General features: G+C 42.7%; 1 protein-coding gene and 1 pseudogene across 3 annotated transcripts in view; one reads left to right on the plus strand and one right to left on the minus strand.

The window, feature by feature from the left end:
* Positions 1-12,947, plus strand: part of LOC310670490 (E3 ubiquitin-protein ligase TRIM7-like) — a 329,122-nt gene that overhangs the window by 226,157 nt on the left and 90,018 nt on the right. The window lies entirely within an intron of this gene.
* LOC310670783 (olfactory receptor 2M2-like) lies at positions 1,360-2,600 on the minus strand (annotated as a pseudogene). Its single transcript has one exon. The product of its transcript is annotated as an olfactory receptor 2M2-like (transcript).

Consider the following 12,947-nt stretch of genomic DNA (forward strand, 5'->3'; position numbering starts at 1 on the left):
TGTCTGTACAGGGGGAGAGAAAGAGTTAATAGGTAGACTAATAGAAAAGCCAGAGGCGGAGCCTACCTGTTTTTAAAAGGGCTTAGCCAGAGGTTTAGACAGTTGGGAAGGAGCGGTTGGGAAAGCAGTTGGCAGACAGTTGGAAATAGAGAGACAGTTGGTGCAGTTGGTTCTTGTGTGAGGGGAGATAGAAGAGTTAGAGACAGGATAAAATAAGACTAGGAGGGTAAAAGGGTAACAGTGTTTCAAATGCAATTAAAGTTTATTTTGTGTTTGCAATAAACTACAATCTTCGTTGTTGACTTGAGAACTGATTGAGACTAAGTGATTTACTGGGGAGGACCTGGTTGGTGGCAGCGGATTAGTGGTGTACGGGTCAATAGTCTGTGAGATGACCGGGGGCTCCGTACAAACGCCACACCATGAAATATGGTCTCAGCTTCCTAAACACTTTTCAAGCGATTTTCTACGATTATGATTGCTGTGTTTTTAATTGTGTTTAATTGTGAAAAGTGTTTAATTGTGTTTAATTGTGTTTAATTTAATTGTGTTTACTGATAGAAAACATAGGTTCATAGCTAATTATTCTTATTGTTTTGCAATTTCCAATGTAGCCTTATGAGGCTTTGCCCTCAGGTGGGAAAAAGTATTGCACCCGGGAGAGGGAAATGGGAGTCAACAGACACTCAAGGAATAGTTTCGGAGAAAAAGCTTTATTTCTACCATCCATGAACTGGTAGAAGGAGCAAGTGTGATAACTCACAAACAAGCACGGGTTCACAGTCATTTGCACAGAGCATATATTCCCCTTCCAGTTCCCTCCCCTTTCTCCTCCTCTTCAAGAGTCCTGCCCCATGCTGGGTTTCCTGAGCATGAACAGAAAGCTCTTGTCTTGGGACTCTTTTTGGACTCTTGGCACACTTCCCAGGAAAGGGGGATGAGAAGCCTTGCGTTCAGCATGTTCAAGATGTTACAACCGAATGAGATAAGATTCAGTTCCCAGGCCTGCTTATGCTTGGCACTGACAGAGTCTATTCATTAGCCTTTTTGTTTTTTTCTTTTTAAATAATATTTATTAGAAATTTAAAAGTTACAGAGAAAAAGCAAAAGGGAAAAAAGGGAAAAAGGAAAAAGGAGTAAACAATACAAATCAATATATATATAAAAAAACACAATACATCAAAACACAAACACAAACAAAAACAATTAAAAATACATCCAATATTTATCCTTATCTTTCATTAACTTACTTCCTCGACCTCCTCACACCTCCCTTTTTTGTATTCCAGTTATTAACTATATCAGCAAATCCTTTCCATCTTTCACTGCTTTCTGTCATTTAATTATCTTAATTCATTAGCCTTTTTGAAGCTCTCTTGTACTGATAAAAGTAACATTTTGCCTATGCACAGCATCTTGTGAGAAAAGCAGAGGAAAGCTTTAGCTGTGGATTTTTAGAAGAGAGAAATGGAATTTTGGACATTTTTGAGGCCTGGGGTGATTACTGAGGCCTGTGGGGATTTCGCAGACAGGATTTGGGTATCCTGTCCCTTCACCAAAACTCCAAATATCAACATGATCCAGAAGGGCTCTTCCAATATTTTTACGGAAGTACCTTCAGTTTCCTGAACAGTTTCCCTAATGCTGCTAGTACATCCCGATTTCTCAGGCTGTATATAAAAGGATTCACAGTCGAGGTGACAATTGTGCACAATGCAGCAAATATCTGGTTCCTCTCTGCTGAGTAGGAGGAGGCTGACCTTAGGTGCCGCAAGATGGCCGACCCATAGAAGATGGCTACCACACACAAGTGTGACAAACAGGTGCCCAGTGCTTTGTGGCTTCTTTCCGCTGAACGCTTAGCCCTCAGAATCTGCAGAAGGATGGATACGTAGGAGGCCACAATGATGGAGAAGGGGAACAGAAGCAATAAATGGCTACCAATTAATAACGACACTGTTTCAAAGATGGATGTATCTGAACAGGACAACTTTATCAGGACGTGGAACTCACATAAAAAATGGTTTATCACGTTTGATCCACATTATGAAAGAGTTAGTAAATAAATCGCTTTCATCAATGCATAATGGAAAGATGAAATCCACACACTGGCTGACATGACTAAGCATAATTTTCTTCTCATGAGAACTGCATATTGCAGAGGGCGGCAAATGGCCACATACCTGTCATATGACATGACAGCCAACAGGAGGGACTCTGCTCCTCCTATGTTCAGAACAAGGAAAATCTGGGCCACACACCCAACAAGAGAAATTGTTTTGGACTCTGTTACAAAAGCCATTGCTGTTCTGGGAACAATGACGAGGACTTGGCACATATCCATGAAGGACAACTGACTGAGGAAAAAATACATTGGAGTCTGAAGACTTGAGTCCACCTGGATCACAGCCAGGAGAAGACTATTTCCTAGCAAAGCAACCATGGACATCGATAGGAAGACAGCAAAAGAAATCGTTGATAGCTTTGTTTGGCTTAGAATGCCCAGGAGAACAAACTCTGTCTGTGATGTTCCATTTCCATGTCCCATTTCTCGTTTCGTCTGACCTCTTGAGATCTGAAAATGCAAGGAGACAATTGGAAGAGAATGAGATGAGCGCTGCAACCCCAGAGTCGGTCACGACTGGACCTAATGGTCAGGGGTCCCTTTACCTTTACCTATGTTATTGTGAGCAGCTAAGGAAGGAGAGAAAAGAAACACCAGGAATGGGGGGGGGGAGCCAACATTTGAATTTGTTTTAAATTTGAATTAATTTGCTGTTAATTTGTTGTTTTTATAAAAAATCAACAAAAATTAATTGACAAATTTTAAAAAAGGAAAAGCTCATTCATACATTCTTCTTTTGAAGAAGATATAAAGCTAGGCTTGCTATCCTAACACTTAACTTTAAATTCAATCAAACTTACTTCTGGGTAGACATGTTAGTAACTAGCTGCTATTTTTAGAGAGAAAAAGATCCTGAACTTCTGCAAACAGTAGTCTTGTATTCCCTTGGCATCACATAATTTCTTCTCCTGCACAAGGTGAATGGCAGAAGGAAAACATCTTTAATTACCTAATAAATGTGAATGTTCGCAAAACAAAGGTATAAACACAGCATCTGAGCTATAATCCCATGTACATTTACCTGGGAGTAGGGATAGAGGAGGAATTAGATTTTGTTTGCATTTTAAACTACCTAATGCAGACTTTCTGAAACAATATGTGAACCAAAGCACACCTATCTGTCAAAATTCACGTCTTTGAATTTTGCAGAGCATCTCCCCCCACCTGAATCACATCTCAAATGGCATATTTTAAAGGGAAATTGCCTTGAAATGCATATTGGTTTAAATAGTATAGAAAAAGCATTATATTAGGGGAAATTGTTTGCATAAATGCGTGTATTAGTCAAAACCAGTGCTTTTTTCTGGGGGTACGCATACCCGTAAACATTTTGTGAATTTAAGTTTGGCCTCATTGAGGGGCAGTATTTCAATAGGAGTAGGAAAATGAGAGTACTCCTAAACCTTTGGGGGGGTGCAAAAATCTGGAGAAATTTGTGCTAAAATGCTGATGAATTTTCAGGAGGAGGTATTGTAACAAATTGCTACATAAATGTGGAGAACTGAATTTAAAACTGGGAAAACGAGAAACTTTGAGATCCAAAAGCAACAGATTTGCCCTTTCCTACCTGGGAGTAAGCTCCATTGAACCTAGTGGGGCCCACCTCTGAGTAAACAGGTCTAGGAATTCACTGTCATCACTGCCCAACTCATTCTTGCTTCCAGGTTCTCCAAACGCTGATGCATGAATGAAAGGGTTTACATCAAGTAAATAAGATTCTGATATGCATTGGAATGTCCCAATAATTGTCAATGAATTGAAATACTACACCGAATGTTGCATTTGTAACATCACAAAAGGTTTATTATCCCAATAATGTTGACAGAATAAATGCAAGATGAAAATAATTCCAAGGAAGGTTTAGGGAAGAAACCCATTTAGAGGAAACAGAAGTAAACACTTGTCTAAGTCAGGGGTCAGCAAACTTTTTCAGCAGGGGGCCGGTCCATTCTCCCTCAGACCTTGTGGGGGGCCAGACTATATTTTGAAGAGAAAAAAAATGAACGAATTCCTATGCCCCACAAATAACCCAGAGATGCATTTTAAATAAAAGCACACATTCTACTCATGTAAAAACATGCTGATTCCCGGACTGTCTGCAGGTTGGATTTAGAGGGCAATTGGGATAGATCCGGCCCCCAGGCCTTAGTTTGCCTACCCGTGGTCTAAGTGATCTTTTTTGCTGCTGTGTTCTGGAGTGTTGGATCAAATATTTACCCGTATCACTGTGAATCCTGAGTATTGCACTAAGATGACCCAGTATCACCACAACTCCTCAAAACGTGGTCTCTGATCTTTGCATCGGTGTAACTTCAAAACGATCTACAGCCCTGCTCTGGTAAGATGGTCAAACTCTTCTATTCATTGCTTTGCTGTGAGGGGCACTTTAAGCTGGTTTAAAAAGTGAAACTCTGCCTGCATCACCCAAGGGAAGACTGTCCCAAGACTTTAATTAATGTGGATTACAGCACAAGCAAAATGTACTTGAATAATTTTTCATTATTAGGTGCTTGGCAACTTAGTGCTTCTCTGCTTTTGCATATGGATATCACTTGCTGCGGGTGGCGCTGTGGTCTAAACCACTGAGCCTCTTGGACTTGCCGGTCAGAAGGTCGGCGGTTCGAATCCCCACGATGGGGCGAGCTCCATTTGCTCTGTCCCAGCTCCTGCCAACCTAGCAGTTCGAAAGCATGCCAGTGCAAGTAGAAAAATAGCTACCACTGCAAGGAAAGGTAAACGGTGTTTCTGTGCGCTCTGGTTTCCGTCACGTTGTTCCAATGCACCAAAAGTGGTTTAGTGCTGCTGGCCACGTGACCTGGAAAGCTGTATGTGGACAAATGCCGGCTTCCTCAGCCTGAAAGCGAGATGAAAACTCGAAACCCGTAGTCGCCTTTGACTGGACTTAATCGTCCAGGGGTCCTTTAAGGTAAAGGTAAAAGGACCCCTGACCATTAGGTCCAGTCATGACCGACTCTGGGGTTGCGGCGCTCATCTCGCTTTATTGGCCGGCATACAGCTTCCGGGTCATGTGGCCAGCATGACTAAGCCACTTCTGGTGAACCAGAGCAGCGCACGGAAACGCCGTTTACCTTCCCGCCGGAGCAGTACCTATTTATCTACTTGCACTTTGACGTGCTTTTGAACTGCTAGGTTGGCAGGAGCAGGGACTGAGCAACAGGAGCTCACCCCTTTGTGGGGATTCGAACTGCCGACCTTCTGATCAGCAAGTCCTAGGCTCTGTGGTTTAACCCACAGCGCCAACCGCGTCCCTCAGGGGTCCTTTACCTTTTACCTAAAGGACACAGGACGCAGGCCTAAGAGACAAAATTGTGTAAAGGTATAGAATACTTCCAGGCATATTAAGATGTTGGAGGCTGAGCTTTCCCTGGAACTGATGGTAGGAAAAAAATCTAAAGTCTATTTGCTACTAAATTCCAATGGAGACCCCACTATTTCCAGGATCTTCATCACAAAATTCAGTTTTCGTCAATAACAACTTTGTATTGATTCTATCACTTCTGTATCCAGGGCATTGCTATTACTAAGAGAAACGTTTCTGAGGTCTTAATTACAAATATCTCTCGCTAGGCAGAAATGGATAAATAATACTCAGGATACTTTACGTCCAATTAGTAAGACTTACACATCTGTGAAAGAACATGGCCCAAACTCAAGTCAGTAAACAAATCTAATTGCATCACTTGTTGAGTTTGTTCCGACTTTAATTCTCTGCGGTGTGAACTTAAGTAATTCTCCAAGGCTGTAAGTTGAAAAAGTAAATAAAAAGTTAACCCTTAATTGCTGAACCTTTCAATAATGATATATCCATGATATGTTTTAGACATAACGTAGAAATTTGTAACTAAGCGTAGAAGTTTTGAATTTACTCAGTCCTCCCTACATTAGAAAATGAGTTTTACGTATGAATACAGGAAACTGCCATAAAGTGAACCCCAAACAAGGAGCTCTCCCCCCACACTTGCCCATTTCTATATCATTATAATAATTTAATATTTGTACCCTGCCCATCTGACTGGGTTGCCCCAGCCACTCTGGGTGGCATTTCTGAACTTCTGTCATTAACATATGCACTTATGTATATAAGTTCGCTCTACGCGGGGCTGCCCTTGAAGCTGTCCCAGAAACTCCAGCGGGTACAGAATGCTACAGTGAGGCTCCTCACGGGGTCTCTGCCATGGGAGCATATTCACCCAGTGCTTTTCCAGCTGCACTGGCTCCCGGTGGAGTACAGGGTCAGATTTAAGGTGCTGCTTTTGACCTTTAAAGCCCTTCACGGCCTAGGACCCTCATACCTACGGGACCACCTCTCCCGGTATGCCCCACAGAGAGCCTCAAGGTCCATAAATAGCAACACCCTGGTGGTCCCGGGCCCTAAGGAAGTTAGATTAGCCTCAGCCAGGGCCTTCTCAACACTGGCTTCGGCCTGGTGGAACGCTCTGCCTCATGAGACCAGGGCCCTGCAGGATCTGATTTCTTTCCGCAGGGCCTGTAAGACAGAGTTGTTCCGCCTGGCCTTTGGCTTGGAGCCAATTTGATTCCCTCCCTCCCTCTCTTTCTTTTTTCTTTTCCTTCTCCTCCTGCGATGAGGCTACATTTTAATATTTTAATGTTCCATTATTTTGTTGTATTTTACTTTTGTTTTTAAGTTGTAATCATTCATCTTGTTTTTATTATTGCTTGTAAGCCGCTCTGAGCCCGGCCTTGGCTGGGGAGGGCGGGATATAAATAAAAAATTCTTATTCTTCTTCTTCTTCTTCTTCTTCTTCTTCTTCTTCTTTCTCACCCACCTAGAATCACAGAATTGTAGAGTTGGAAAGTACCCCTTGGGTCATCGAGTCCAACCCCTGCAATGCAGAAGTCACAGTTAAGAATTCCTGACAGATGGCCATCCAACCTCTGCTTAAAAACCTCCAGTGAAGGAGACTCCACTACCTTCTAATGTAGTCCATTCCACTGTTAAACAGCTCTTACTGTCAGAAAGTTCTCCCTTCTTGTAATTCAAACCCATTGGTTTGGGTCTTGCCCTCTGGAGCAGCAGAAAACAAGCTTGCTCCATCTTCCATGTGACACAGATCACCTCTCAGTCTCTCTGCTCCAGGCTAAACAGACCAACTCCCTCAACCATTCATCATAAGGCTTAGTTTCCAGACCCTTTGATCATCTTGGTCGGCCTCCTCTGAACACTTTCCACATTGTTGAAATCCATCTTAAATTGTGGCAGTCAGAAAAGGACTCCAGGTGTGGTCTGACCAAGGCAGAATAGAGTGGGACTTTTACTTCCCTCGATCTGGACACTATACTTCTGTTATGTACTGAGTTGAATAGGATCCAAACTGCAGCAGTCTGATTGGTCCTAGAACAATAGGATCCAAATTGCAGCAGTCTGATTGGTCCTAGAACAATGCAGCAGTCTGATTGGTTGGCAGGAACCACCCAATCATGCTCCAGATATAAGTGAATCCACAACCTGATTGGCTTACAGTAGAATTCCAGAATTAGCCAATCATGTGCAACCCATTGTGTAAATAATGTATATAAAGCAGATACTTTGAGGGGACTTTCATTCATTCCTCCTCACCACTATGAGCTGAATAAAGAGCATGAAATCACTTTGCGACTCTGAGTATATTTCAACTTCTTTTTCCCCAGACATCTTTATTGAAAAGTACATAATTATATGTGCACTAAACGTGGTGAGTCGTAAATAAAAGAGAGAGAAAGAAAAAGAGAAACAGCACCCATGTAGAAGGGAAAGTAAAGAGGGGGAGGGGGAGAACCCCAAAACTGTATCCAGTGGTACCTCGGGTTAAGTACTTAATTTGTTCCGGAGGTCCATACTTAACCTGAAACTGTTCTTAACCTGAAGCACCACTTTAGCTAATGAGGCCTCCCGCTGCTGCCGCGCTGCTGGAGCATGATTTCTGTTCTCATCCTGAAGCAAAGTTCTTAACCTGAAGCACTATTTCTGGGTTAGCGGAGTCTGTAACATGAAGCGTATGTAACCTGAAGCATATGAATCCCGAGGTACCACTGTACTTTACAAAGTTGTTATTGTACTTCACCAGATCATAACCTATTAAAATATTTGCAAGAGTGGATTCCAAATATCATTGAATTTGTCCATGGCAAGTCTGTGTTTATATGCAAGTTGCTCATATGTTTCGAGTTTGTATAAGTCTTCAATCCAATCAAAGAAGGGAGCCACATTTTTATTTTTCCAAATCCTCAGTATCAGTCTTTGTGCCATAGTAAGGGCATGGAGAGTCCACTCATATTGTCCTTTTGGAAGGTTCCATGTGCTGGGCATATAATTCAAAAGGATATTTTGCTCCGTAAATGTAAGGTTGTTCTGTACAGTTCTCTTGATAGTTTCGGTTACCTTCTGCCAAAAATCTTTCAATATAGGACAATGAAAAAACATGTGTTTTAGAGAAGCATTATCCCTATTGTATCTTCAACAGTTAGATACCTTAGACAGCCCTTTTTTAAACAAACATAATGGGATCCAGTATATTCTAAATATTATTTTTTGTTGTATGAGCCTCCAGAGATGCCCTTGTTATAGTACTTAAAACAGTTTCCCACTGTGTGGTCGAAATTGAGATCAACCCCAGAGTAGTCCGCGACTGGACTTAACGGTCAGGAGTCCCTTTACTTTTATGCAAATATGAAATTGGTATTGTTTAAATGGTTAAACCAACAAGTTATTTCCTATTAACATCAACTCCAATTTGGACCAGCGCGGGTGGTGCTGTGGGTTAAACCACAGAGCCTAGGACTTACCAATCAGCCTAGGACTTGCTGATCAGAAACCACAGACTCACTTAGAGGCTTATCTTTACTGGCTTGTGGTTAGAATGCCCGAAAACAGGGCGGATTGCTGTTAGGCGATGGTTTATCGGAACTCCTCAGCAAGCTTGGGCAGGGCATATCTCATGCATGCCTAAAGGGTAGTTAGAGGGTGGCATTATCGCTTGAGTAGATATGTGAAAACACCCCGCCTTATTTGAGTAAAAGTAATTAGGAGTGATAAGGGACGCGGGTGGCGCTGTGGTCTAAACCACAGAGCCTAGGACTTGCCGATCAGAAGGTCGGTGGTTCGAATCCCCGTGACGGGGTGAGCTCCCGTTGCTCAGTCCCTGCTCCTGCCCACCTAGCAGTCCGAAAGCACGAAGTGCAAGTAGATAAATAGATACTGCTCTGATGGGAAGGTAAACGGCATTTCCATGTGCTGCTCTGGTTCGCCAGAAGCGGCTAAGTCATGCTGGCCACATGACCCGGAAGCTATACGCTGGCTCCCTTGGCCGATAAAGCGAGATGAGTGCCACAACCCCAGAGTCGGCCACGACTGGACCTAAAGGTCAGGGTTCCTTTTACCTTTACCTTTATAGTATATACAGACATACTGCCAAAAACATCTGTACATTGCATTAACATTGGAACAGTACTGTGAGGTTTTGTGATAAACAGAAGAATATCATCTGCAAACATTACCAATTTGTAGTCAAGTGAGTTATGAATTACCCCAAAGATTTCCTTATGCTATCTAATAGTGTGGGGTCTCAGAATCGTTTCTTTATTCTGTTTGTATTTGGCATAACTAACGACATCTTGCTTCTGTACAAATTGCTTGCTGAATTAATCCTGTGTGCTTTTAAAAGAATGCCGGCAAAGGAATTTAGTGTGAAGTCTCAGACCGCCTTTGAAGCTTCTCTATGTTTTTGTATCAACCATAGGACACGCCAGGCTTTTCAAACAGATATTAAAAAGGCGAAAGTGGGCATTATACTTACGATGATGGAACCTAGAATTACAATAGCATTTTTTGCTCCTGTACCACACTGTTTACTTGTGTTAAGCGGAGACCCATAGATCCTTTTCAGATGTCCCCCATCCTATATTTGTGCATCTGATTATTCCTGCCTAAGTGCAGAACCATACATTTGTCGCTGGCAAAATTCATTTTGTTATTTTTGGTCCAGTTCTCTAGCCTGTTAAGGTCATCTTGAATTCTATCTTCTGCCACATTAGCTACACCTTACCACCAGGTGATATGGAGAGGAATGGACAGAAATAACAAAAGGGGAAATCACAGAAAAATAAAGTAAAACTTTGTCCAAGCATTCGTGGGAGGCAAATTTCCACTTTTCTAACTGAACCTTAATTTTTTGCCTCTGGCAAAAGATCGGCATAAAACGCAAAGGAAATGCGGGTGGAGGTACGTAGACCCGTGAATTAAGGTAAAGGTAAAGGGACCCCTGACCATTAGGTCCAGTCGTGACCGACTCTGGGGTTGTGGCGCTCATCTCACTTTATTGGCTGAGGGAGCCAGCGTACAGCTTCCGGGTCATGTGGCCAGCATGACTAAGCCGCTTCTGGCAAACCAGGGCAGCACATGGAAACACTGTTTACCTTCTCGCCAGAGTGGTACCTATTAATCTACTTGCACTTTGATGTGCTTTCGAACTGCTAGGTTGGCAGGAGCAGGGACCAAGCACGGGAGCTCACCCCGTCACGGGGATTCGAACCGCCAACCTTCTGATCAGCAAGTCCTAGGCTCTGTGGTTTAACCCACAGCGCCACCTGCGTCCCCAGACCCGTGAATTAGCATACTGCTAATTAGGATTCAGCTAGGGAGAGCATAAGTGTCACTGTCAGGATGGCCGAGTGGTCTAAGGCACCAGACTCAAGGTTGATTCCTTCCCCTAGCTTGGGTGTTCTGGTCTCCAATAGGAGGCGTGGGTTCAAATCCCACTTCTGACACATCCCTTTTCTTAAAAAAAGAATAATTTTTTTTGTTGTTCCCCCTCATCCCTCTCTCTCTCCGTAATGGTGGAAAATCCTCTGTGAAGCCTGAAACATTTATCCCTGTCCTTTTCCGCACAGGATCTTAACAGCGATCCCACTGAGCAGACTCTGAACTTACTTCCGAGTTCACACGCGCCTGCCTGCGAGTCATTTCCGTCCTTGTGTCCCCTGCTGGCTCGCACTTTGGCGAGGCGGGTTAGGGGCAAATGGGGCTGCCGGCCGATCGGCTGCGATTTCTTTCACCCGTGGAAGAGTGTCCGATTGCGGACAGAGGTCCCTGGGGAAAAGCCATGCAAGCTTCTTCCTGGGTGCCTGCAGCAGAGAACTGCCTTGCTTTGCAAAAAGAGGCACAGACAGACAGACAGACGACCGATGTTAGGAAATGAGTTTTCTTGTACCTTTCTGAGCTTGCAGAAAAGTCTCCATTATAAAACGAGTGGCTATCCATTATAAAACGAGTGGCTAAATTCACCTTGATATCATTGCATTTTATACTTTTTCCAATTACACTCATTACAATGTTATGTACTGAGTTTCCATTCCTCGCACTATGAGCTGAATAAAGAGCATGACATCCACACTCGACTCCAAGTATATTTCAACAAAATGGCTCAAAATTTAAATAAATATAGAAAGGTAGGATATTTCTCATTACAAGTCTTCACACAACCTTGCTAGTGAGGTTAATTGCTTACAATAAACTTTCAGATATCATATAAATTTACTCCAGTCCTTTTGGAATACTTGATCATGCTGATTTCAGATTTTTCCAGTCAGCTTCATCAGTTCTGCAAAGTCCATCATCTTCATCTACCACTCTTCTTTCATTGGTACTTCTAGTTTCCATTTTTGGGCTAAAAGAATTCTTCCCGCAGTTGTTGCATACATAAACAGTACTTTATCTCCCGTTGGTGTCTCTTCACCAACTATTCCCAATAGAAAGGCTTCTGGTTTTTTAACAAAAGTATTTTTAAACATTTTCTTTTACTCATTATATACCATTTCCCAGAAAGCCTTTACCTCTTTAAAAGTCCACCACATGTAAAAGATACCTCCCTTCACAATTTTCTTTCCTCACCACCATCCAGCAACAGGGGATGGCAGCAGTTCTAAGATTCTCCAAGCTTGCGGGATCTGTTGCTCTTTTTATTACTTCTCAGTGATCCACCAGCTGGAGCCAGGTGCGCAAGAAAGAAGCTTATAGTTGAATATTTTTGAACCCAGGTATTTGTTCTGAGTGCCAGAATTGAAGCAAGCTCCCAATCCTTCTATGCAAAATCCACACACACACCCTCCTTTCTTTATGTCAGAAGTATAGTGGGAGCCAGGACTCCGGGAGAACCACGTTGTTGTTGTTCTAATCCTTGCCAATCTACTAAAATTACCCAGAGATCTGTCATGAGATCCTGATTTACCTTTTGTCCATCCCATCTAGTAGACGTAGTTGTGACTCAGGTTCAGCTCCTGAATATGCCTATTTCTTTCTCTCTCTTTTTTAAGGCATAAAGAGAGGAGGTGTGAGGAATCTCAGTGTGTGTAACATATGTGAGAGTGATGTAGCTCTGCTCAAAAGCAACTCCACCCTTCAGAAATTATTCCGGGGGTCTCTGGTCACCCTGGACACCTCCAGACTGTCAGTGTTTTATGAGAGGGATTCAAGAATAATTTTGGCCTTGTGTGCTTAAAATGGGTTAAAGTGTTGATCACTTCTCCTACCCGGGCAGTTATCTTTCCACAAGGGCCAACATTTGATGCCAAAATCCAGCATCACCTGAGCTCTGCGAGTGCAGCTTTCTCCTAGCTGAAGTACAGAGTGTTTGAGGACTGGGACATTTGCAGGGAAACCAAAATGCTTGTTAACAAAGCTACTGTAATACCAACTTTACTGTATACTTCTGAAACACAGACCTCTTATAAACGCCATCTCCAACTCCTCGAAAGATTCCATCAATGGTGTCTCCCAAAATTTTTACACATCACTTGGGAAGATGGG

The sequence above is a fragment of the Podarcis tiliguerta genome, assembly GCF_965153285.1.
Source record: "Podarcis tiliguerta genome assembly, chromosome: 2".
Lineage (NCBI taxonomy): Eukaryota > Metazoa > Chordata > Lepidosauria > Squamata > Lacertidae > Podarcis > Podarcis tiliguerta.